Source organism: Pelobates fuscus, chromosome 12 (genome assembly GCF_036172605.1).
Source record: "Pelobates fuscus isolate aPelFus1 chromosome 12, aPelFus1.pri, whole genome shotgun sequence".
In the NCBI taxonomy this organism is placed as follows: Eukaryota; Metazoa; Chordata; class Amphibia; order Anura; family Pelobatidae; genus Pelobates; species Pelobates fuscus.
Genome location: NC_086328.1, coordinates 41983803 through 42011530, shown reverse-complemented (window position 1 = coordinate 42011530; position 27728 = coordinate 41983803). Strand labels below are relative to the sequence as shown.

At 36.8% G+C, this 27728-nt stretch overlaps 1 protein-coding gene across 1 annotated transcript in view; it reads right to left on the bottom strand.

Moving 5' to 3' along the window:
- The window catches only part of TOX3 (TOX high mobility group box family member 3), a 103628-nt gene that overhangs the window by 47016 nt on the left and 28884 nt on the right, over positions 1-27728 (bottom strand). The window lies entirely within an intron of this gene.

The following is a 27728-nucleotide window of genomic DNA, read 5'->3' as shown; positions in this document are numbered from 1 at the left end:
TATTTCTAACAGATGCACAGACATCCTCTGTTGATTACATATTGACTTGGAAGCTGCCATATGTCATTTATTAATAAACATTAAACCTAAATATACACGATGTATTCGTGCACATCAAAAATGAAGAAGAATTTAAAAATAAATAAATACATTTGGACCTTTCTACCCAGATAAATAAAGTATTCCCAGCAATGTATTGTGAAATGTTGATTTGAACATTTCACAATACATTGCTGGGACACAGAGTTAAGTAGTTGCAGTTTGCACTACTGAAGAAAGCTAGGATAGGTGGCTCTACTGTTACCCTCTAGTGTCAAGTTAGAATGGAAGACTGAGCATAGAGATTTATTTATTATTGCCATTTATATAGCGCCAACAGATTCCGTAGCGCTTTACAATATTATGAGAGGGGGATTTAACTATAAATAGGACAATTACAAATAAACTTACAGGAACAATAGGTTGAAGAGGACCCTGCTCAAACGAGCTTACATTCTATAGGAGGTGGGGTGTAAAACACATTAGGACAGGAATTTACAATCAAATAAGGTGGGCTGCCCTTTAGGAGAGGGCAAGAGACAGGTATGTGAGGTAAGGGTTAGTATTGGAGGCCATAAGCTTTCCTAAAGAGATGGGTTTTAAGGCACTTCTTAAAAGATGCAAGACTAGGGGAGAGTCTGATGGCGGTAGGCAGGCTATTCCATAGGAAGGGAGCTGCCCGCGAGAAGTCCTGCAAGCGCGAGTTGGCCGTACGAGTGCGTACAATGGACAGGAGGTGGTCACGGGCAGAACGGAGAGACCGAGAAGGGACATACCTATGGATCTGTGAGGAGATATAAGAGGGGCTAGAGTTGTTCAGTGCTTTATAGGTGTGAGTTAGTACCTTGAATTGACTCCTATAGCATACAGGAAGCCAATGTAAGGACTGGCAGAGGGGTGAGGTGTGAGAGAAACGACTAGAGAGGAAAATCAATCTAGCAGCAGCATTCATTACGGACTGTAAGGGTGCAGTACGGCTATTGGGAAGACCAATCAGGAGAGGGTTACAATAATCCATGCGGGAAATTACTAGAGCATGGACAAGCTCCTTGGTAGTATCTGGTGCAAGAAAGGGGCGGATGCGGGCTATGTTTTTAAGATGGAATCTACAGGATTTGGCAACATGCTGGATGTGAGGCTCAAAGGTGAGACCAGAGTCAAGTATGACGCCAAGACAGCGCGCTTGCAAGGATGGACTGATGTTGGTACCACAAACTTGAAGGGAGAGCGAAAGAGGAGGATCAGTATTAGGAGGAGGAAAGACAAGGAGCTCAGTTTTTGAGAGATATTTTTACAATGTCTCTATAGACTTTTACAGGTAACATACAAACTATGTACATGTGTTGTATATATAATAAAACATAACTGTAGTTAATTGTGGTGGTTCTACTTAAATTTGTGTACAGCGAGAAACTTCTTGGCTGAAACATTTTTCCTGAAAAGGGAAAAGATTTTGGGATGTCCAAATCTCGGCAGAAATGTTTGTTCAACTCGGCAGAATTTTGGTACCAGAACCCCAATTCAGGACCTAAATCAGATGAATCAGAATGGTGCAAAAATGGGCCAATCAGCGTACTGCAAAATATACACAATATAATATTATGGATATATTTTGTAGTGCACTTTACCGCCATTTGGGTCACAGATCAAGGCTGAAAAAGTAACGAAAAGAGAGAAAAAACAATAGTAAAAAAAATATGTTTATATATTACATATTAAATATTAAATACATAGATTTATTTTGCCTTTATTGGTTACTTCTCACTTGATCTGAGATTTAAGTCAGAATATAATGACTTTCCCTAGCCATTGATAATCTTTTGTCTCCATCGATTACATCTTCTTTTGGGATCACAGGCAGAATTCAGAATCACAATCTGAAACAAACATGCACAGCCATTGCGCATTTTGCTTGGTTTGTGTTTCAGGTAAATTTTGACTCAAAGCTTGGAAATTAAACCAATCGGCCCAAATTCAGAAGAATTGCAGTTCAGACCTAAATGAATCTCCAAGTCGTGTAGATATTGAAGAAATGTCATTTTGCAATTTTAGTGATTTATCTCATTATAACTAGTATTTTTCTTTAATTTTTATTAAAGGAAGCATTCCTTTTTCTGAGTTTAACTTAGTGGAATGTAAAATATTTATATTGATTGCATGTTTACAACAATAACAGCAATCTGACCACTTAGTAAAAAAGTAATTACCCTAAAAACAACACGTTTTAGATTACACGGACCATCATTTTGTAATTGAAACTGACTAAATAAAATGCAAAAGGCACTTGCAGAGAATAGCTTTGTATTTTGGAAGATCATTAGGCTTAGAAATATAAACAACTTTGTTCTACTGATAAATATTTGACAGACTGAAAATTAATTCAAAATTATTCATTTTTTAAATATATATTGGCATCTTTCTTCAGACAGTTTGTCACTTTTCAGAAAATATTAAAGATAGATGGCTGTAGCATTTGAATATATGTCTTCGAGCCTTAGAAAAATCAAGAGCATTTATCAAGGCTTTATGTTTTTAATTTAATACATAAATATCAAATATGGCTTCATCAGTCTGTTAAAAGGAAATTGTAAAAGTTTGAGATGAATATTTGTTTATATCTATAAAAATTAACCTATAGAGGCAATGACAATTTATATACAAAATTATCACAAATACTATCATTTATTAGGTGAAGAATTGTAATGCACACATGAAAAGAAATGTCAAAATAAGTGGGAGGGGAGGGGGTGGCGGCATGTAGACATGTGAGCCATACCAAATACCATATCATGGATCTATCTAGCTACATCTCCACAGGCTCTAGGCTTGCACCTTTCCAGAGCCAAACCTTACATTTGACTCTAAATTCTTCATATCCAACGTGACAAAATAAATGGCAGCAATTCAATGGGCTTAGTTAAGTTTAGAGGTATGTCCCAAGTCTAAATACCACTCTTAATTGATTAATATTCTGTGGTAATGGAGCTGAACCAGTCATCAATTTTGTTGGTTCAACAAAAATGGCTGCAACACTGCATGGACTGGCTGTATATGGTTGCATTTGGAGACCACTAAAGCAGAATGGATGAGTGATCCATAACATTATTTGCAGGACCCCGTGATAAAGGCAGGGCCTTTACCTGCTTGCATACATCTAAAGTGTCTTATTTAGGACCCAAATCATTATACCTCTGTTCTACTCTGATATATTTTCTAGAAGAGTGCAATGTCTGTCACTAGGTACATAGTTAAATAAATACAAATGTATTCACTTAAGTGAGAAGAGTTTAGAATGAAAAGTGAATTTTCAATTGAAGTCCAAAATAGCCAGTGGGAAATTTGGTCTTGAATTGGAAATGCGATTTGAATTCCCTCCACATGAGAAGTTATTGGTTGTACTGAAATGGACACTTTAAGCATCAAAACAGCTTTAGCTTAATTAAGCTGTTTTGGTGCATAGATCATGCCCCTGCCTGCTCAATTCTTTGACATTTAGGACATTATTCCCCTTTGCTTCTGTTTATTTAGTCCTAGCCACACCTCCCCTGTGTCATGCAGCCTCCATTTTATTTTCAATCAGATCTTACAGCACAGTGTGTTTGCTTAATACACACTGTGCTCTGTGAACTGTAATTATTATTATTATTATTATTTTATTATTTATATAGCGCCAGAAAATTCCATAGCGCTGCAATCAAGCTCAAAGGACTGTTGAGGGGTCTAGTAGGCATTTAACATATACTACATTAAGCACATTGTGAAATAAGTGATGCTTAAAAAATAATCTCTTTTTCAGGAATTCAGGATTTAGCTCCTCAACAGCAGAGAATTGAACAGTGAGACTGCAGGAGCATGATCTCTACACCAAAACTGTTTCATTAAGCTAAAAATGTTTTGGTGACTATAGTGTCCCTTTAAATAGTAGACTTGCGCACAGCGAGAAAATTTAGCTCATCCAAACCATTCTTCTAAAAAATAGAAACGTTTTTGGGACACCCAAATTTCGGCCAAATATGCAGATGTTCAGTAGTGAAAAACTGATTTAGAAACCGAACCAGGCAAACCTAAAGGAAGCAAAGATAGGGCAATCGGTGTACTGCAAAATATACGCATAATATGATGTTATAAAAAAAACACCTATGGGAGTATTTTCCCGCTATTTGGTTCACAAAATAAGTAAGAAAACATAACCAATAGGGAAAAAAAGGAGACGCGGTAAAAAAAAGTTTATATATTTATCTATAACTGATGGGAAAAAGGTGATTAATGACTAAGAGACAACCATTAAATGCTGAATGTATTAACCGTTCAAGTGGAAATCGAAAATAGAGGAAATAAAGGAGGAGCAGTAAAATAAATCTATATTTATATATTTACATATTATATATTAAATAATTGCATACTATATAAATATATATTTTATTACCCCTCCTTTTTTCCTTTAAAGATCACTTTTTTTCACTTGACCTGTAAACCAAATGGTAGGAAAATGTGCCCATGAGTGTAACATTTATATCATGTTTATATTTTGTAGTACAATGCTTGGCCCATTTTAGCATCCTTTTGCTTAATCTGATTCATTTGTTTTCCAAAATCTTTTTAATTGACAAAATTTAGACAAACCAAATTACCATGTCCAACTTTTATTTATTTTTAGACAAGGCGATTAAGCATCACCGAATTCTCTGCCGCGCACAAGTAAACAAATATAGACTTGGAGCAAAATGAACTATTATTCTCTACACTCTTTCTTCAAGCCAAAAATTAGCACTTTCACCTAAATCAAATGTTTTTAAGTTGTTCGGACAAGTCTTACATCTATTCTAACACCCTGATGTATTCTTCTACGGACTTCACAGAAAGATGTCACATAGCTTTAAAAGTAACACATCTTTAAACTACAGTTAAAATACTTAGACATTAAAGAAACACCCAAAGCACCATAACCACTACAATGATATGTAGTGGTTATGGTGCCTGGAGTCATCTTCCCAATGTAATTAATTTAACCATTTAACCATGAAGTGTTTCTTGAATACAAGCATACATATTAAATATCCCTTATGACACTCCTGGCTTCATAAGGCCAACATTCAATATAGTGTACAGCAGATACAAATAGTAAAGATTGGGTGGGAAACATTGGTGTAGGCAAAATTCAGACAGTGTTTTAAAAAATAAATAAATGTGAAAATGTTACTAAAATGATTTTTCATTAAATCAAGAAAGAAAGAATTAGCAAAAAATACCAGAATGCACACCCTCCATGCATTTATCCACTGTGTTAAAAACATTTAATCTCACAGGAATAAAACATTATCAAGGTTTATGGTTTTTTACAGTCATTCCATTCTTGCTTTTTTTTTCTTCTTCTTAAAAAACAAAGACCTGTGTATTTTGAATAGCAAATCCTCACTCCTTCTTTGAGTAAGCTCCAAGAATTTGATTATGTTGAGAATATAAATGTATAATGCTGTAGAATAGTGTATTATATAATATAACAGAGAAGTTTAGCTAAGGCTGCATACATTGTTTTATTACGTGTGTGTCCTCTGCTACTTTTTAGATTGCTTAAATTCCACTGAGAAAAGACTTCACCAGATGGGTAATCTTACAGTTATAATATGCTTTTCTCTCTGTGTGAAAATGTTTGGTTAGATATCTTAAATCATTCACTAGAAAATTGCTTGCTTTTGATACACAATCTTATTTCCCATGAGAAGGCTGACAAGAAAAAATATACATTATGGCCTTCATATGTAGCTATACGATAACACCCCAAAAATAGTTATTACTGAGGCATTTGGTAATAGACACATATTACAGTGTTCTTCTAATGGCCCTCACAGGTCTTTGAGTAAACCACTGAAACGTTTTGTAGTATGGCAACCAGACCACACGAGCACAATGTTTTTATTATTATTATTATTATTAAAGGAGAGACAAGAACACACGCACTCAGTTACAACGCTTGAACATGATATAACATGTTATGTTCACATGACTCAAAATTTTAAGGATAGTTCCTATCCAGGCCTAAAATTGTTATCTCGACTGCAAGCATGGAGCCAAATTTTCACTCACCAATATTTAGTGGACGACTGGCTATGTTGAGCCCTGATGTACATTTGCCAATACTGGGCCAATGCCATCACTCAACTTCACAGTTAATTAATTGCTATTTGAAACATATGAGTATAGATTATATTTACGTGATATTACAACTATTTAGTTCAAAAAGTCTACACCTCTTGTTAATCTAATTAAGAATATGTTACATGGCAGGCAGAGGCGTAACTACAAACCACGGGGCCCCGGTGTGAAACTTGCCCTGGAACCCCCCACATAGGTCTACCCCCCCATACATCTAATTCCCCACATAAGTCTACTTCTCCTCTTCCCTCATACGTCCAACCCTCCTCCCCACACACACATGCAGACAAACAGATACATATGCAGACACACACATAGCCATACACACACACACATACAGACATACACACACACACACACACACACACACACACATACATACACACAGAGAGAAACATACACACACATTCATGCAGACACACACACACACACATATAGAGACACATACATACAGACACATATACAGACACACATAAACTAACACACACACACGCAAAATGTTTAAGTCACCCTCCTGTTTCCAACCTTTTATTATTATTATTATTATTATTATTACATTTTAGGTGCAGGAGGGTGACTTTCCCTGGGGTCCAGTGGTGGCTCAGGCTAATGGGAGTCAGAGTTCCATGTGGCCCCCTGGCGGTTACACCGCACGAGCCGGGGCCACAACACATGGTGGCGGGCACCCGGTCACAAGGGTCCGCAGGATTAACTGGCCCCATTCACAGCTGCGACCCCTGTGACCGCGGTAGTTCCGCCAGTGATGGCAGGTTACAACACAGTGCCCTGGTTAAGTGTCTACTGCATGTTTTATTGTCTATTTATTTAACAATTATGCTTGCTCAGTTGATAATGATATGCAATCATACTATCCTAAGGGAGCCCTACACCAACCTCAACCTGCTGTAGTAGAGGCTTTCATCAGTAGCAGCTACAGGGTTCAAAGGACATTGCATGCTTATTGGTTTTAAGCTAATTAAAATGGTTCTAATAACAAAACATGTATGTAGTTCAGAATTTACATATGTTCCGCTTATATTGCATACCTGCAGTAAGTACTTGTGCACACAGCTTTCATTTTAGGTAACTAAACTATGTGTGTGACCACTAAGCCATCACAGCAAAAAGGCCAGACATCCCTTGCAAATTGATGATAAAAATATGCATTATTTTCATAATTATTTTCAACGGTATGACAAATGTATTAAAGAATAGATGGAAAAATAGATGTACATATCATACAAACAAGCATAAACACACACATGTGTGTGTGTCAGTGTGTGTGTGTGTGTGTGTGTGTGTGTCAGTGTGTGTATTGTGTATGTTTATCCGTAATAATGTAAAAGGATTTAAGAATTGAAAAGTTACAACTCTGCAAAATATGCAATAATAACTCTTTGGCCAGCTGGATTAAGATGAGACAATTATAATTAAATTTACAAGCTTTCCAAAACAACTTTCCACATATCAGATAAACTATGTCAGACAAAATGTTGCTAATTCTTTTGATATGTTTGGTATAATTGAAATGTACACATTGTATTCCTTACAAGTTAAGCACATCTGTTTTTAACAGAGCACAGGCAAAAATAAACTCCTCTCCAATATTTATCATAAGGACTGCTGTCTGCTACCCAACTTAGCACTAAAACCACAAGCATATATATATACTTCCACAGTCACGTGCTTCTACAATCTCACTGCTCAATGCTCTGCCAATCACTTTATTTATGCAGCCCTAGTCACACCTCCCTGTATGTAACATTTGCAACCTTTCTAAACACTTCCTGTAAAGGTTTACACTTACTTTTTTTTTTATCTTCTGGGTTGTTAATGGCTTTGTTGACCTGTGATTAAAATGAAATTTAAAGAGGAGATAAAATATTCTAAAGTAAGTTAACATCTGATTGAAACGTTAATTTTTTTTTCATGTAGGCTGTATCAGTCAGAGCCAGGGCTGGTGTAGCTAGGGCAGCATATAAACAAAAAACAAACGTGATTTAACTCCTAAATGGCAGTGCACTGAGAGGCATGATCTGTACACAAAAACTGTTTCATTAAGCTAAAGTTGTCTTGGTGACTATAGTGTCCTTTTAAGTTAATGAAAATAAAAACATTTTCAAATGCATAAATCTTAACACTGATATAAATTAGCTATAAAGAACAGGAATTTTAATTTCACAGTACTTGCATCATCTAGCGCATCACTGTCAAACCGTTACCATTTTAAGGGATGCAGGGTTTTTCAACACTGACAGTCCGGCCATAAATGCCTGTATGGTGAAGATTAGCTCTGCCTTATACCATAGCTGGCAGTGACAAGCTGAAAGTGTCAATCTTTGCCTGGTATGATTCATAATGGTGTATGACAGAGCTATATGAGCTAGGCTTCAACTGTTAATTGGCCGTACATCCCAGCAAAACACTAAAATATCAGTTTGAAAGAGATGCGGGAGATAGTCGAATGTTTAAGTTTTTATGGTCCCTACAGTGTCCCTTTAAGGCACACCAAATGGAACAGACTTTGTCAGTATGCCTGGAGGAATAGAACTAGGAAAGTTAGTAAATCCTGGTCTTCTGGTGTACCCTAACAAAAATTATTGGAACCTGATGTCCTTCTTTTATATGCCATAGAATATCTTGCACTTTTAGTCACTACAAGTAACACTCAATACACCATAAGCACTGCAACTCACAGTAAGACTTTGTATAATGGCGCTGTCAGGGTTAATGCTTATGGTGCTTAGAATGTGCCTTTAAGTTATGTGTATGTCAGAATTATCCTTTCCAAAATCAAACTTGCATCGTTTCTCAGTTCTCTTTATGTGATTAAATAATATAAATTTGGTCAGTTTAAAAAAGTGACAGAAATTGCCCTGCTAAAGCAATGTAATATAGAAGAAGTGATGCATCACCTTGCTTAAAATACTTTTTCTTCAAAATGTTAGCAGACTTTTGTAATATACTAAAAAAGAATACATTTCAATTTTTATTACAGTTTGATTTCTTTATCATATATAGTTTAGATATACTAGTTTTTGTTCCTTACCATGCTCCTTTCATAAAATATAAATACACAAAGCGTAGAGCTTTATTTAAAATGGTGTTTCATGTAATGCAGCATTCCATGTGCAATTCATCAAATGTGCTATTAAGCCACTCATAATGTCCATATACTGTTACATTATGCCAGTACAAACATAAAATCTGAGGCTTTATTGCTTTCTTATGCTGCTCAAATAGAAATAGGTCTCTTTGGTGAAAGACGTATGCTCAACTTTATATGACCCCTTAAAATGTCTTTGATATACCCCATGAAAATTGAAATTTGTTCCTGTCAGGGAGTTAATGTCAATGCTCCTGTCAATTATTTATGAAATCTGTTTAATTTATCTAATAGATTAGGGGATTCACGTGCCAGAACTATAGATCACCTGTATAATCGTCTTAGAGACAAATTTGTGTGGTTTGTAAGGAATTTTAAGGAGGGAAAAATAAGCATGGCCTGTGAACCAAACTGCTTACACTATTTAAATGTATTGCTGACTGAAGTAAATATTAAATTACAGTTGTGGTGTACAAGGTAGTGTGTGTGTGTGTGTGTTAACACTAACAAATTAGACTCTCAGGAACAAATATTGTTTGTCATATACCACAAATTGTCATTTTTACAAACAAGCACTAGCAAATATTAGTGAGTGTTTGTTGTTTAGTGATTGTCAAGATTACAAATGTATTGTGACACTTGTCTCGTCAGATTTATTTGTATACAACCTTCCACTGAATACCACTGTCGTTAAATGTTAAATAGGAATTGTAAGAGTTGTGATGTGTATAGCAGCGTAAATTAATAAACCTACAGATCAAAACTTTTCTCGGTTCTTCTAATTCAACATCATTATTGACATAGGGAGAAATTAAAATGGCGAATAGTAACTGCTAGTCAGGATTGCAGCTATTCCTACCGATGGCTAGGCTGAAAAAATGTCAGTCAAACCATACATTACAGAAAATAATGCACGACTAATGTCCATACCGATTTAATAGCAAAAAATACTACATGTATATATTCGATTTTAAACAATCTATGCATCTTTCAATACTACAAAAAACAATAAATACCATTAAAATAGTTGCCACCACATCAAACATTTCATCATACCTAAAGAAAATGCATTCTTGTGAGTTTAGTCTGCATACGCCAAGAGACTCTTCTAATTCAGTCAATTTAACAGAAGATTAGTCTACATACCAATTTTTGGAAGGTTCTAATTCAAGAAAGTCAATTTATATTATTTGTTTACATCGTGAAAATGGCACCTGTCACACATATCGAACAACACTGAAGTAAGCCATCGCCATAAAGTCTCTCAAAAAATGTAGCACGTAATGATCTTTAATCCATTTACATTCCTATTTTAGTAGATCCATTTATTTACACGTTTTTTTTTGTGAACACTGAGAAAAAGAAACATGAAAACAGCAAGCTATAAAATGTTATAGTCACAATAAAACTATAACTCATAAAAGGCTCCACTTCTCCAAAACACTCACTATCCTGAAAATCGTTTCAATCATTAGACATCAAACCTACCCTATTGTTAATTATAATTGTTTTCACAACAGTGACCAAATACACTGCGAAACAGTTGTTCAATCTATATAAATATAAGAAACACACATTGCCAGGGAGTGACTCATATATCAGTCTATTATATTCTAGTAGGCTAACTGCATTAAACAAATAGCTCTACCCACAGCTGAAGAATAGAAGCTATATACAGAGCAGAGGTTATTGTCCAATTTAAATCTTGGCTCCCTTCCCAGAGCTGTGCAAGATTCCAATTTGTGAAAATGTTGCTCTTTGCTACTGCCAGAAAAACTGCAGAAAATGGTATTGGGCACTATCCAGAAACATGTCTGCAAAGTGCCAATCAACAAGTCGCTGAAGATTAACAGTATGACTGTACCGAATTAATTTAAATTATGTAAACATATGGCTTATATGTTTGCCTTGCACTTATCGCAACACCTGCCTTTTGTGAAATAGCATTGGATGGTGTGGTTGGATCAAATAAATATTAGTTGTACACATTAGGCTTGGTTTGTAGGATTCTAGCACGTATAAATGGCATAGTCGGATCCAAGTTATATTAATTATATACCTTATTAGGCAATATAAGATATGTGCTACAAACCAGAGAGTGTATTGTTTTTTATTTATATTTATTTAGACTTTGAATGGTATAAATATAATATATATATATATATATATATATATATATATATATATATATATATATATATATATAGAACAGCAGGGGAGGCTGCACTCACCTAAACAAGCATAAATGGGGTGCTGCTGGGGGCAGCACCCCATTTATAATACACAAGATCCAGCGCACTCACCTATCCACTAAACAGCAACTTATCTTAATTGTATAGGAACATTTTCACTTTATATCCAAAGGTGAAAGAAGCTCACTTATGGATTTAGTTAGTATAGAAAAGGAAAGGAATACAGGGTTAATCATTAAAGTGTGAACTGACTGCAATTTAACAAATCTAATTTTAAGTAAAAAGAACCAATTTCTTTAGCTAACACTTTGAAATGTATTTTTAATTCCCGTTAATTCACACGTTAGTGAATATCCCTGATAGTGATACGGGAGTGGAAAATAAGATTAGGTTCAACATACATACTTCTACTAAAAAAACACTTCAAAAGAACCCATCATTGGGTTAGAATAAGCAAACTTGTTAGAATAAATATTCCTCTCAATCCATCTGCATACACCACAATCAGTCTGAATATGAGGCCACAAACATTGTTACACATTTTTTGTTAAACAATTTGAAATTATTTCCTCATTTCATAGCAACATTTGGTTTAAGTATTAACCCTGCTAATGAATTGTTGCTGTTAAAACTATTTTTTTTTAAACTAATTTTAAATAACTAATCCCAACTAAGCCTAACAGAGGTTACAGAGTTGATGGTGTAACAGAACCCCTGTTATTGCCTGGAAGCCCCAGCCCCAACTGTGTTTTTTTCAGTCCCTGTATTTGCTTCATGCAGCTGAGAACAAAAAGCATTCATTTATTTGCATTCCCTTAAATGACTGATCATGAATTTTGCTATAACCGTTCGTATACTGAATATTCTGTCGAATGACAGACCACCCAGAGCAGGAGTGTGGCACCAATTAACCCTCTTGACCTGTAAAAAACGCAAACACCTCAACGTACCAATGGATTAACAGGGTGGTCGGCGTTCGTCTGTGCGAACATGTGGCGGCGGGCAATTTGTCTAGTCGAACACACTCAGCGGTGTTTGGTCGTCGAACGTGTGGAACTAATTTCGTCTACCTTTTCCCATGAACACCGCTGAACTTCTACCTTCCGTGCGTTCGACTGGAATCATACAAACAAAGCGCTATTTCGGGAAGATATTCATACGTACAAACTGTATTCATTGATGGTAGACACGAACGCTTCCGTTCGTGTAATTTGCACTTATTGTCAAGGGAAAATAGACCGACTGTACAGACTGAATCTGTGGAACTGCTTTGGGCAGGGAAATGTGCGAACGGTCAGTCACATCCACCTTTTAACTAACTCCCGAACCACTGGTCCAATTCGACTCATTTTTTGATATGTTGTTTCCCTGATGGTACTGGTTATTAAAATTTAACTTTTGTTAAAATCGTATGCATAGTTTTAGAGTTACAGAAAATGTCCTCCTGATTGGCTGCTGTATTTCCATTGTCAGTGCCCCACCAGGTCCAGTGGGTGGTAACTTTACTGTAATACCTGCATAAAAGAAACTGCTTGTGTGGTCATTAAAACAGTTCTGCTTAACCCTTCAAAACTTAGCCTTGTCTCGTTATTGAAAGGGAACCTGCTCAGCATAATCACTAGCTCTTTTAATAGCTCTGCTTCTCTCTCTACTTGGATCCAGCGGATGAGATAGCGTGACTACACTACAGCACAGCATCTTGCCGGGAAGAAGAAGGATGTCTCCAATGGCAGATACCCCTCTACAACCTTACAAGCAGTTACAGATGGTTTCCTAGTTGATCAGCACTGTCTGCTCTTAATGATCCACTATGTTCTGAACTTTCCTTTCCCAGTCCTGGAAATAAATATATGCAACGTGCTTTATGATTTTTACAGCAAACATATAAGCCGAAAAAGACAATTGACATTGAAAATCACAATACTGTAGAAACGTTGTCCTCCTTTTACTTCACTTTTCTGACAATCTTTTCACCCAATTTTAGTCCCAATTAACTCATCGAACCATTGATTAATAATATAAAATTTGGTATATCAATGTTTTCTGTGTGATTTATTTCAAATATTTTTTTTGTGTCTGTATTTTTATAGTTGAGGGCAAATCAATATCTGATGTATTTGAATTCTCTACACAAACTGATTTTGGAAACATGTTAACCATTAAAACCCAAGACTGACACAAACTGTATCATGCAGTGGCTTTTGTCAGTTTTAGGTCGCATTTTATGGTCAAATTTATCAAGGTAAAACTGTTCTGCAGAAGCCAATGGATTGCTTTTAGGTAATAGCTAGCAAAATGGCTTTGCCCCAGAACTGACAACATTTGTTTTCCTTGATATATATAGCCATTAAAGATATTTTTACAGTTGCAAACATACCGTTATTATATACAGTCATTAAAACATTTCATTACTATTTAAAAGAGCTCTAAACATAAACAGTTATGTTCTACAATCTCTGATATTCTTCTAAACATTCTTATTGCAGCTCTCAAGATACAAGTCTCAAAATTGCTTTACTAACCACTACCCTAGTTGAGTTGCTTCTCAGATTTACCCAAAGCCAAAATGTCCAGTTTCCTGGTTGGCCACTCTAGCCGGTGAAACCTTTTATGTTACAAGAAAAGTAGGAAAGTACAAATGTCAGAAACCAGTAACTCCAAAATTCCAAGAGCTGATGGCCACTAGGATACATTATGCGTCATATCCTGGCAGTCGAGACTGTGCATGAAAACAAAGAAGAGGACAGGCTGTAAACTCACAAAACAGTGAGGCATCTGGGCAGCTTGTGAGTTTACAGAGTGTATGGGCCAGGGATCATATGTTCCAATGAGTTTGTGTGTGTGTGTGTGTCAGTGAGCATCAGTAAGTGTGTGACAAAGAGTATATCCATTCCTCAAATAGATCCTTTCAAATATGTATCTGTTCCATAATATACATGGTGTCAAGATGGCTTCACACTTCTCACAGTTATTCACCAAAACTCCATACTGTAGCAAATGAAAATCTAGATGGTTTGGTCATTTTAGCCTATATTTTGCAATTCAGATTTTTATTCACAAAAAGATTGCAGATTACGGAATAACTCTGCCTGTCTCCCCGTCGTTTTTTACCCTGGTGCCAAACTCCAGCCCAATAATATATCCAATATGAAGGAGTGTCCTCCTCGGATTTAATAATAAACAATATAAATTTTTAAGCAGACATGCAAAAAATGCAGACAAAGTTTCAGTCCCGTTACCAAGGTAATGAAACTGAAATGAAGACTTTATGCTGTGACATGTATTGAAATAAAACTGTTCTTTTGATTATTTTGGAGTCCTATGAATGAACTTCAAGTTGGAAAAATAATTTTCAATTTTAACTTTTTTTCTCACCTGTATATCTGCACACACCAAACCAACGTATTGCATTACTATAACCTTTCATGGTGTACATACCAGTATTTGAATACGTTTGGTTATATTTAAATTTGTTTGGTATGCCCTTTAACTTAGATAATTGTTCTCCACCCTGTCCTCCTGGCACACAAACAGTCCAGTCTTTGCCAGTATCCCCATGGGAATAGAATTGGGAAACACAAAATCTAGGACAGTTGGTAGGCCTTGTTGATTAGGATGTGGACCACTTATCTAGGTTAAAAAGGCACATAAACCTCTAGAAAACTAACAAAATAGGCATATCATCAGTCCTTCCCTTTAATCACTCACGTCTTAAGTGTACAACCCCTAAACTTAAATCTGCTTAAAGTCTGTGGATGCATACCCTAGGGTTATCAACATATAATATGATGCCGACAACTACCAGCAGACAATATTGTCAGAGTGACTAATCAAGGTTCGGACTGGTCCAGTCCTTGTAATTCTAGGGACACTATGGTTTTCCATCCTCCCTCTTTACATATGTTCTGACTCTATATTTTGCTCTGCATGCAGTTATGATACATATAAATGAACATATAAATAAAATCATATATCCTACAAACAAAAACAAACAACAACTTTTTATGTCTGTGAATTTGTGCAATATTGCAGCAATAACAATATCATGTATGAATTCTCCTGTACTGTATGCAGTGCACCCTTTTTCACTTTAGGAAGGGAGGGAACTCACTCAGCAAATATGGTAAGGGGGCATATTCTGCCCATTGCTCCCACTGCACTAAAGCTCTATGCATCATGAAGAACTTTGTGACTTTTTAAATCATAATGCAGTTCAGATGTTAGATTGATATTACAATAGGTGAAATTAATACATACAATATAAATATATTCAAATTCATACTTTTTTGTGCTATTTTAGTTCATCTGAATCATTTTTCTAGTAATGATTGCAAGGATGAAATTCAATCAAACCGAAACGTGAATTGACCGAAACACATTTTTTTCTTCGTATGTATCGATTCGGAAAAAACTGAATTATTAGATCAGTCTAGAAACTATACCTGAGTCTAAATGTTTGTTTTAAAAATAATTCATATATAAAGTAATGTTTCCGGGTCTCTCTTGAGTGATCTCCCATTATAGACAAGGTAATAGAAATATATCATACAAATGTTTTACCATGGAAATGAATATTAAAGTTGACCTATTCATCTTGGAGAAATGAGAACGATACCGGCTCACTTTTAGTTTAAATATGACACTGATAAATGAACCAGTGAAATTTCATCACACTTTCAAACAATCTGGGCTATTCTTCCCACACGTGACTCTTTTATGGGCAATTTTCTTCATTCATCTTCATTAGAGAGATTCTTGACCCATCTCCCAACAGCCTCTTTATACATTAACTCTTTAGCTGTGATGTTTTGGCTATGCCAAGGCATATTTGAGTGATCTGGTTTATCCTATACATATACATTTTATATTTCTTTCTTTAAATATGTGTGTATGTCCGTCTTCAATTATGGTGAATAAAGGTTTTGTTTTTTGTTTGTTTTTGTTTTAAAATCATGTGAGGTTTTTTTTTCTCAAAGACAGACAGATGGATGGACAAACCGACAAAATATTGTATTTTCGCACAATATCGTGTACTGTTACTATGTATTTACTAGCATTTCCTCTTCAATATTATAAAACAGTGTTCTAAATAGGTTAAGGTCTTAAGTACACTTCATCATGCTGAAAACACTAATATATAAAACATGCAAGCCTTTTGTTAGCTTTCAGTTTATCAGATCATCACCGCAGAACACTACTTGTTTATTACTTCCCAGCTGTGAGCCAATGGTAGCAGATGGAAGAAGTTACACAAAGCACTCCTATTACCACCCATTGTGAACAAGAACCTTAACAGCACATTAAACAACCTGCTTCTTATTTTCTAAAGTCTCTATTTAGAAGAGTGGCTCCTCTCTGTGTATCACATTGAAAAAAAGTATGTATTCCTGTGATCCAATTACAGACATGGATTTTGTAAAGGATCCAGTGTCCTTACAACAAAAGATTGTACAAATCTCCAAAAGCCATTGAGTATCATGTGCTCAATTTAATGCTTAATGAAACTGTAGCCAAACAAGTTGATTTTTTTTTAAAACAATTTTTTTTTGTATTTGCCTTTGGGAGGTTCATGTAATACAGTCTGAGTTGTTTTTCATATGCCAACAGACTGTTGCTACAATATTTAAAGGGATATTCTGGGCTAGGTATGGACACCTTTCATTTTAAATGCATTTCATTGTTGTATTCAGTAGTGAGCTCTCATCAAACCACAAAATGACTGTTGCTTACTTACCTATGTCACTGCTGAGCTTATACCATATGCAATGCCTAATGGACACAAGGGTTTCAGATAAATTGTTAAGAAGCTACTGTAGAAAGCTAAAATATATAAGCTACAATTACCCAAACCATGTAAGAACAATATATACAAATACTCTACTATGAATCAGAGAGGACTCATGGCCAGCACTTATACACTTAAAATATATCACAGCAATGTTGTGACTCTATCAGAATATTTGTCAAGCCATAAAAGAGAATGTACAAACAGTGCAATCAATTAGGAAAATCATACACATGTGACAGGGAAATGGCACATATATTCCACCCAAATGTGCAATCACATTTGCTTAGCAACTATGGGTAAATAAATGTGATAGCAAGACATTATTGTTTAGCAGTGAAAGTGGATATCATTTTGATAAATGTATACCTTAAATTAATCTTATATTAAGATAGCCCTTTGATATAAGGAGAGGCGGGCAACATCTCCAATAACAATGGAATAGATATTTCATATTGCACCCCTGACATGTTTTTGGCACCCGTTTATTTCTTTGTGCCATCTTACTTATTTTTTTTTGTTTTGTGGTTGCTTTTATTTTGTTATAGATTTTGTTCTTAATTTTAAATTCTTTTTTTTTTTTTTTTTTTTTTAGATAGTGCACCGGAGAAATTCAAACCTAAGGCATACCCAAAGCACTGTGACTGTGCCTATAACAAATGTAATCTAAAAATATTTAAATGGAAGTACTAAATGCATTAGGGCACATTGCTTAGTGTCATGATATAAAATTAATAAATAAAAAAATACATTAAAAAAAATGAAAAAATACTTTTTTATGATGAAATAGCCACCATTAGTAAAGGCTTAAATAAAAGTCTGCATGTTAAGATTTTCCATAACGTCTGTATTGTGTTGTCGAGTCAGGGATTTGTGTGCACTGTGTTCTTGTTCATTAAAGTCTAAACTCAGTAGATAGAAACCCACAAAAATGGTCCACATTTTTAGCTATTAAGGTTCCCATTTCCCAATCAAACATTACCCATTACAATAGAAATGTTCATTTAAAATACATTTTTCTTGTACATCAAGCTTTCACATTATTAGCTTTCCGTTAAATCACAAACACACGCCAATGTCAATTTCAAGCATTCAAGGTCATCGTCTTACACACTAGTTTTATCATCGTACGCAAACATTTTCTATCCAGTCTCTTTTATGTAGAACTAACAATTCAATAATACATTATTGCTCAGTGAATTTTAATAATGCATTATACAACCAAGAATAATTCTCCCAGTTCTAAAGTCTCAAAATTAATGAAGTCTTATTAGTTTCTTCCCAGTGCTTCTGTAATTATTCATTCCAGATTTTTTCACATAAAGAGAACATTTTTTTTAATAATGTGATATTCAGTTTTAACATGTACATGATATATTTAACATGACACTCTAGGTATTTGTACGTGTGTGCCAGCATGTAATATAGATAGATTTGTATTTATATTCACACTGCTTGGAGGGTTGTTTTTTATTACACTAATCATATTTACTTTCTAAATGTGTATACAATTTTTATGCATTAATCAGCCTTGTTCTACGCTAAGCATCCTATGGTTATATTAGAGCACGGAAACCTTAATGTATTATAATGTCATGGGTTATTTTATGCAGGTAATTTGCAGTATTCTGAATTGTATTGCTGGTACAAAAATACATGTCATTATACGAAGAGTGCTATTCACTGAAAAACAACCACATCACAGACCTAACTACTATCATACTATAATAACTGTAACATTAGTTTTAATTTTTAATGTTGGTTTTACAGCATATCTGTCATAGTTCATACTATATTAGTTTTAATTATAGAGGATTACATTTCCTCTGTATATTGTGCTGAACGGCTAGAAAATGTATAGGACTTAGAAATCTGTTTAGATCTGGGATCTTTCCATACGTAATCTGTCAATTAATAGTTAGCACACAGGGCAGTTAGAACCAAGTGACGTGAGAGCAGGGCCGGACTGGGGATACAAAGCAGCCCTGCAGACAACATCTATGCCAGCCCCATAAGTCATTGTGCCATGTATTGTCACATGTAATATGTAAGGCTATATCTTGCCATCTAAGATGATTGAGTAATATATAAACACTCACATATATTTATATATATATTTTAAAAATTTTATATTTATGTTATATATAACATAAATATATATTTATTTTTCATATCTAAAATATCGGTCCTTTCAGAGTAAAACATTTAATTATACAGTAAGCATACTCACATGCAGACACAGACAATCCCACTGACATACACAAGCTCATTGATACAGAGCCTCATAGACAAACAATCTCACTGATATACATAAGCTCATTGACATAAAAACACAAGCTCACAGATGCACACACATAGGCTCACTGACAGACAATCTAGCTGACACACACAGACAAGCTTATTGGTATACACACAAACGTAGTACAGACAAACTCTGACACGCACAAGCTTACCACAGACAAGTTCACTTACACACACAAGCTCACTCACTAGCAGGCACACACACACACCCACACACACAACCTCTCTCACTAGCAGGCACACACACAAGTTCTCTCACTAGCAGACACACACACAAGCTCTCTTACTAGCAGGCACACACACACACACACGGGCTCTCTCACTAGCAGGCACACACACACACAAGCTCTCTCACTAGCAGACACACACACACAACCTGACATAGGCTGGCACAGTCCGAGGGGAAAATATTTTAAACTACAGGAGCTTGATGATTTGGGCTGTTTGCCCGGCCCCCAGGTGCCGCAGCCCACCATGAAATTTACCTGTATCCAGGTGGGCCAGTCCGGCCCTGCGTGAGAGAGCAGGAGATGTCTCTTACAGGCAATTCTCCTGCTAAGTATTACAGCATCTATAGCATATGTTCTGTAGTTGTTGTGATTATTTCTCTGTTGAGCATCTGTCACTTTTCTAGGGGAATATAGAAATAGTGATAGACGAAAAGAGGAGACACAAAATGTGCTAACATCTTATCTATTACATTATATAATTTATTTTTATGAGAAATTATAATAATAATTGTTTGTGGAGAAATTATCACGTAAAACCAATCTGCCATGACAACCACCAGTACATAGTTCACTTTAAATTTGGCATCTTTCATGGGTGTTAAAAGTGAAAACAAAAATGTATTTTTTTTTTTTTTTTTTAATGGTTCACAATAACACCACATGATTAATATGAGTGCACTAATTCTTTTTTTTGGGTCTATATTTAATTTTGTCTATATTTAATTTTGTTTTTTTTCCCTCTTGTAAGTTTTTATTAAAATCACTCTTAAATCTCAAATGTTATTGGAACATATTTTATTCTTAATTCACTTTCTTTGTCATATAAATATCTCCAGGTTCACCGAAACCTTCAATTTAGAATTTGTTACTCAGCCTGGAAAAACATGCATTCCACAATGTACTTAACTAATAAAGACTCTGTTTCAATTAACCACCATGTAACATGATCATTACATGACTGTGTAAACAAACAGTGGCTAAAATGAAAGCTTGTGCTATTCCCCATATGTTTGGCAAGAAACCCTTTGGGGAAATGTAGACCCGAGGTGTGGTGAACTGCACACTCTATAAAATATGTCAGAAGCAATATAGATCATAAAGAAACAAAAGTCTTCTGACAAATAGAAAATAGGAGCTGGAATATTACGAAGACAATCAAAATAAATCAAGATCCAGAAAAAATGATAATGTAGAAATAACATCTTTGGAGAACACTAATCTACAAAGTCTGTGTATACTATACTACTATGAAAATATTATTTTAATATGTGGACTAATCCAAACAATAATACACATAACATATAAAGAGAAAAATGATTTAAATATTCACTTTAAATAGAATAATATAGGGAGTTATATTTCTAACACATATTTAGAATGTGGTACAAAAATATGCAAATTAATCAAGTGTGCCATTTTTAGTTTTCTGCTGTTTACGTTGGTTCTCTTGGTGAAAGCAATCTTGAAGTGAGGTAGTTTTCTACAGGTTGTTGAGATTCAAGTGTCTTGAAGTTCCCATATAGAATTCCAAATTACCAGCATGCTCTGGAACACCAACGCATAGGGCAGTGATGGCGAACCTATGGCACGCGTGCCACAGGTGGCACGCCGAGCCCTCTCTGTGGGCACGCGCCCACAGGTCCGCCATCACTGCAGAATAGGCGCCTGCCTGCCCATAACGGCAGGCGCCTATTCTGCTTCTGGGTCGGGAGGCAGGGGGAGGGATCTGTGTAGCAGCTCCCCTGTCCTCCCGCGCGATGCTGTGTGGAGCGTTGCCGAGCGTTACCATGGCAACGCTCCACACAGCATCGCGCGGGAGGACAGGGGAGCTGCTACACAGATCCCTCCCCCTGCAGTACTTACCACCACCGGACCACCAGGGATGGCTGTGTCCCCCCCCCACACCTCATTGAAGGTAAGACGGAGGGGGGTGGGATACTAACACACCACCCTTACCCCCCCACAGCACCACCCCCACTGCCCACAGCACCACCCCACCCCCCCAGCAGCACCCCTACCCCCCACAGCACCACCCCTACCCCCCACAGCACCACCCCCACCCCCCACCAGCACCCTACCCCCCCAGCACCGCCCCTACCCCCCACAGCACCACCCTACCTCCCCCAGCACCACCCTACCCACCACAGCACCACCCCTACCCCCCCACAGCACCACCTCTACCCCCCACAGCACCACCCCTACCCCCCACAGCACCACCCCTACCCCCCACAGCACCACCCCACCCCCCCAGCATCACCCCACCCCCCCAGCAGCACCCCACCCCCCCAGCACCACCCCTACCCACCACAGCACCACCCCTACACAGCATTACCCCACCACACCCCCCCAGCAGCACCCCACCCCCACAGCACCACCCCACCCCCCCAGCAGCACCCCTACCCCCCAGAAGTACCCCTACCCCCCCAGAAAACCCCCTACTCCCCCAGCAGTACCCCAACTCCCCCACAACAGCACCCCTACCCCCCCACACAGCACCCCTACCCCCACACACAGTACCCCTACCCCCCACAGCACCCCTACCCCCCACACACAGTATCCCTACCCCCCACACAGTACCCCTTACCCCCCACAGCACAGCACCCCTACCCCACACACAGCACAGCACCCGTCCCACACACACACACACACACAGCACCCCTCTCACACACACACAGCACCCCCCCAAACACACACACCCAGCACCCCCCCACACACACACAGCACCCCCCACACACACACAGCACCCCCCCCCACACACACACACCACCCCTCATACACACACACAGCACCCCTCATACACACACACAGCACCCCTCATACACACACACAGCACCCCTCATTTACACATACAGCACCCACCCCCCCACACACACGCACCCTCCCCCACACACAGCACCCCCCCCACACACGCACCCCCCCACACACACACGCACACCCCCACACCCCCCACACACGCACCCCCCCCCACACACACACACGCACCCCCCCCCCACACACCCACGCAATTGCCGTGTTGGCACTTTAAGGAAAAAAAGTTGGCATGTATTGCGGTTTGGGCACTCGGGCTCAAAAAGGTTCGCCATCACTGGCATAGGGTATACGGGTTCCAACGGACCAGAAAGCCAAGATGAGGGTTATAAGTAGACTTTGTTTCAAATTGGTTTTCTATGTTTACATCAATGTACAATAAAAAAAATCCACATTCAAAAGAAAAATCTTAAAATACATGTAAAAAATATACCAAATGATAAAAGTTATACAATTCTAGTAACAACTAACTCTTTATTTGTGTTCTTAAACAAGAATTTCTCTGGTGAATGTAATGACAGGACACCCTCCTGTTATCTGAGAACAAAGAGTAATAAAATCAACCCTGTATAGTTAGCTCGTGTGACAGCTGTTCAAGTTTGTTCCTCTCATGAAAATGATTTTAATCTTCTCCTTTGATATTGCATTCAGATGCAGTATATTGTACCCTTTCCTGTGGTTTAAAAGTGTTTTAGAACAACAAACTTTTAGGAGATGCTGCATTTATCAAGTCATAAGCATATTGGTTTTATTTCATTTATTGTCTGCTTTGGATTTATTTATAAAGTCCTTGCGGTAGCATCTGTTTTATTAAAAAGTGCCTAGATGACATATAATGTCTTAGCAAAATAATGTTCTCAGATAGTGAACATTAATCTCATTTACACTAGAAAGTCACTGTTATGTAAGTGACTTTCAGATAAATATTATTTGTTAATTCTTTCACGATTCTCATACTATTGTTATGCAAAACTCAGCTTGAAATACATAATTGTGAAGTATAATTAGTGGACCTGCTCCTCTACATAATACACAGGCCTACATGGAGCAATGTCTGCCCTTAACCCTATTAGCCAATCAAAATGCAAAATTCTCACTGCACACATGAGTCACCCTGAGAGAACCCCTCTTTGCAACTGGTGCTCCAGCCCAAAAGTTCCATATAAAATCTATGTACAGCATAAGAAAGGAAGAAACAGACAGGCTACATGATGGTGACATGAAGTAAATTTAATGTGAAAAAAAACCCCACCATTAATGCATTAAATTTACTTCATGTCATCATATTGTGTAGCCCGCCTTTTTTTTTCCCCTTTTTTTATGCTTAACCCTGCCATATCCACCATGTTTTCTGGGACACACATAATGTCGTCATGTTGATTGGCAGCATATGAAAATGCTGCCCTGTATTATGAATAATGTATATGTTGCCGAATTCCTGATTGATTTATCACCTGATTTACTATCTGCAGCAATTGACTGTTACATATTGTAGGACAGCCCTTTCTGTATGTTGCCTTTCAATTTGTATAAATGTATGTGTCCCAGAAAACATGGTGGATATGCTATCCTTACTTGTAAGTCACTACTCTAGTAGTCTAAAATAGAGAATTACAATGTCTAATTAGATCAATGGCCCGCTATCTCTATTTAGGTGTCAGAAATGGCGTACTTCCAAAGAGTTCAATCAATTATACTTGAAGAAAACTTGAAGATATTAATAGAAACATAGAATGTGACGGCAGATAAGAACCATTCGGCCCATCTAGTCTGCCCAGTTTTCTAAATACTTTCATTAGTCCCTGGCCTTATCTTATAGTTAGGATAGCCTTATGCCTATCCCACGCATGCTTAAACTCCTTTACTGTGTTAACCTCTACCACTTCAGCTGGAAGGCTATTCCATGCATCCACTACCCTCTCAGTAAAGTAATACTTCCTGATATTATTTTTAAACCTTTGTCCCTCTAATTTAAGACTATGTCCTCTTGTTGGGGTAGTTTTTCTTCTTTTAAATATAGTCTCCTCCTTTACTGTGTTGATTCCCTTTATGTATTTAAATGTTTCTATCATATCCCCCCTGTCTCGTCTTTCCTCCAAGCTATACATGTTAAGATCCTTTAACCTTTCCTGGTAAGTTTTATCCTGCAATCCATGAACCAGTTTAGTAGCCCTTCTTTGAACTCTCTCTAAGGTATCAATATCCTTCTGAAGATAGGGTCTCCAGTACTGTGTACAGTACTCCAAGTGGGGTCTCACCAGTGTTCTGTACAATGGCATGAGCACTTCCCTCTTTCTACTGCTAATACCTCTCCCTATACAACCAAGCATTAATGATGTGGACACATACATTTTACATTATCAATGGGCTGAGGACGGCCGGTCACCGTGTACTGAAATGATTTGATGAAAAACAAGAGGATGATGGCCAAAGACTCTGGCATCATAGCTTCTACATTGAATTGTGCTGTGGTTATACTGCTTAAAGTTCCAATTTAAGATCAAAATTTAGCATTTTCAATTAAATAGCAACCTGGGTTTGTCCAGTCGGCATATGAACATAAAAGAAATCAAAAAAATTGACAGCTCAACTCTTGTACAATCTTGGTTCTACCTGAATCTGACCAAACACCAGTGAGACAGCACTTCATTATCTTCTATATGTTTGTATAAAAACTAAAATTTGCACTTGCCATGTCTTGAATCTGACAGAATAGTACCAATTTTGGTCTCCCCAGAAATGGATAACTAGAGGGAAAAAAAAGCGTATAATGGGCCAACTTCCTGCAAGCACATGGATAAAAATGCTCTTGGACACCGTAAGCTATTCCAAGGAATTTCTACCATGATTGAATACCTTGCAGGTTTAACATGAAAAGCTGGGACATGAGGACATCACATTCAGGAACATCTTCAGTGATGCAATTTGTGTGATAGGCAAACAAGCCCATCTCTACTCTCCACTTCTTACATCTTATCTTCATATCTACTGACAGGTATGGAAATATTATCGCAGAACAGCTCGATAATGCATTGAACTGTATAGAATGTTAGTTAATTAGACTTCTACCGGATAATATTATATCTGAACGGTGCCAGGAAACTGCTTGTTAAAATGCCTCGTACATCCTGTGCATGTTAACAAATGGACAGCACGAATCCATCAGTACAAATAAATAAAAAAGTCTTACTTAATACTGACACACAATTCTATCTACAACAAATATCCTAATTAAGAAAACATATTAGTTTTGTGTTAGTCTGAAAGCTGAAACATTTTAAAGTGTATTTAACTTACAGAAAGTCCTTCCAAATCAGTTTTATCTCAAAGCTATCATTTATTGCATTGTTTTTGTCAAGCAGTAGGGGTTAGGTTATCAGCTGAGGTTAATGGATTTATGTTCAAAGAAACAGAGATTAAAACAGGTCTCTTTCTAGTGACCTGGATTCCAAATTATGGAGAAAGTAGTAGATCTGATATCCTGATTCTTATCTGTTTAGAATTGTCTGTGTGTATATGAAGCAAAAAAATCTTCTGAGAATCTTCTACTGAATACAGAAAAGCCTTCAGAACAACAAACTCAACAATTAATTGCATGACAAAGAAAATAAAGAACAAAGCTTTATCTACACAATTTCTTGCATGCTGTTCTCTTTGTAAAATAAAAATAATATTCAATAAATCCTAATCCTAATAAAATGAGTTTTAGAGTTCTGCTTGGAAGTCAGTTTAGAAGACAATGTCTTGGCAAGGCTTACAGGTTGACGTCTGAGTATAACATTTATCAGGGCTGAGTTTGCATGATGGTAGTAGAAAACACAAGGAAATTGAAAATTACAGCTACAAATGATGAAATGTAGAGAAATGTAGAAAAAAGTCTACAAATAAATAAAATTTAAAAAAATCAATAAGACCCCAGAAAGAGAACTGGAGATTCTAAGACCCCAAGATGAACGTAAATTTGAGAGAAGGAGTGAGATTTCCAAGGTAACTAGGGATTCCTAGCCATCTGGTGGTTTGGAGTAAATTGAAACTATTTAGTACTTGGGAACTTGGTGTTCCCTGCCCTTATTTGGGGAGAATGTAGATTGGAGGTTTTAGTATTATGACCAGTAGATTGCTGAACAGCAGGAGTGAGAGAGCCCCTTGGTTCATACATAGCTAATACTGAGTTCTTATTGCCAATAAAATTATTTAATTTGTATTATTTACAGCTTATTTTAATCTTTTGTGCTGCATTATATTGCAACTCTGAAAGTGCTATATTATCCTTTGCAATGCATTTTTTTGTGATGCTACACTAGCTAGCTTAAATTATGTAAAATAACCGGTGGGACTTAATGTATCGACGTACTAGGCATAGGATTTATGTAAAGAAAATTTTGTTTGGTTTGGGTTTTTTTACAGCTGGAAATCCAAAGAAACTTAGAGTATACACCTAATTGCGATTGTTTGCCATGTAACATTTTTGTTTTAGTGCGATTTCCTTTTTTTTCTTTCATTGTTGCTGCCAGTTCTTCTCCAAGTTATTTTCTGTTGTCACTTTTGCAATAAATACTTTAGATTCTCTTATAAAATAGGGAGTTTTACAAAAAGCTGTTTGTTGTACATATATGCATTACATTCCTGTGCATGCCTCTATCGATTGCTTCTGGTATTCCATTCACTGAAAAAAATGGAAGTGTACGAAAGAAAGCCACTGCTGCTTCCATTCCAATAAGCAACTGTCTTAAATTAAAGGGACACTCTGAACAATTCCCTTTAAATTAAAGGGACACTCTATACATCTGAACAATGTGCTTGTATAGTAAATCTTAAAATAACACTTAATGTTGTTCAATATGTGTGTTAATTATCCATTTTTTTTTGAGGGGGGGAGATCTACAGGTAGCACTATAATGTGACTCCACCTACAACTTACATTACAAAAGAGTATGTAAGTTATTCATTCCAAGCATTGCATGTACACAGTGCAAACAGAACATGATGAATTTTAAAAAGGGAGAAAAAGAAAGACAGGTGAGCTTTGGTGGAGGGTCACATAGTTAGGAAACTGGTAGAACTAAAACTGGTTAGTTTGAATGCCAACGATTGGTAAGCTCGAACAATAATCT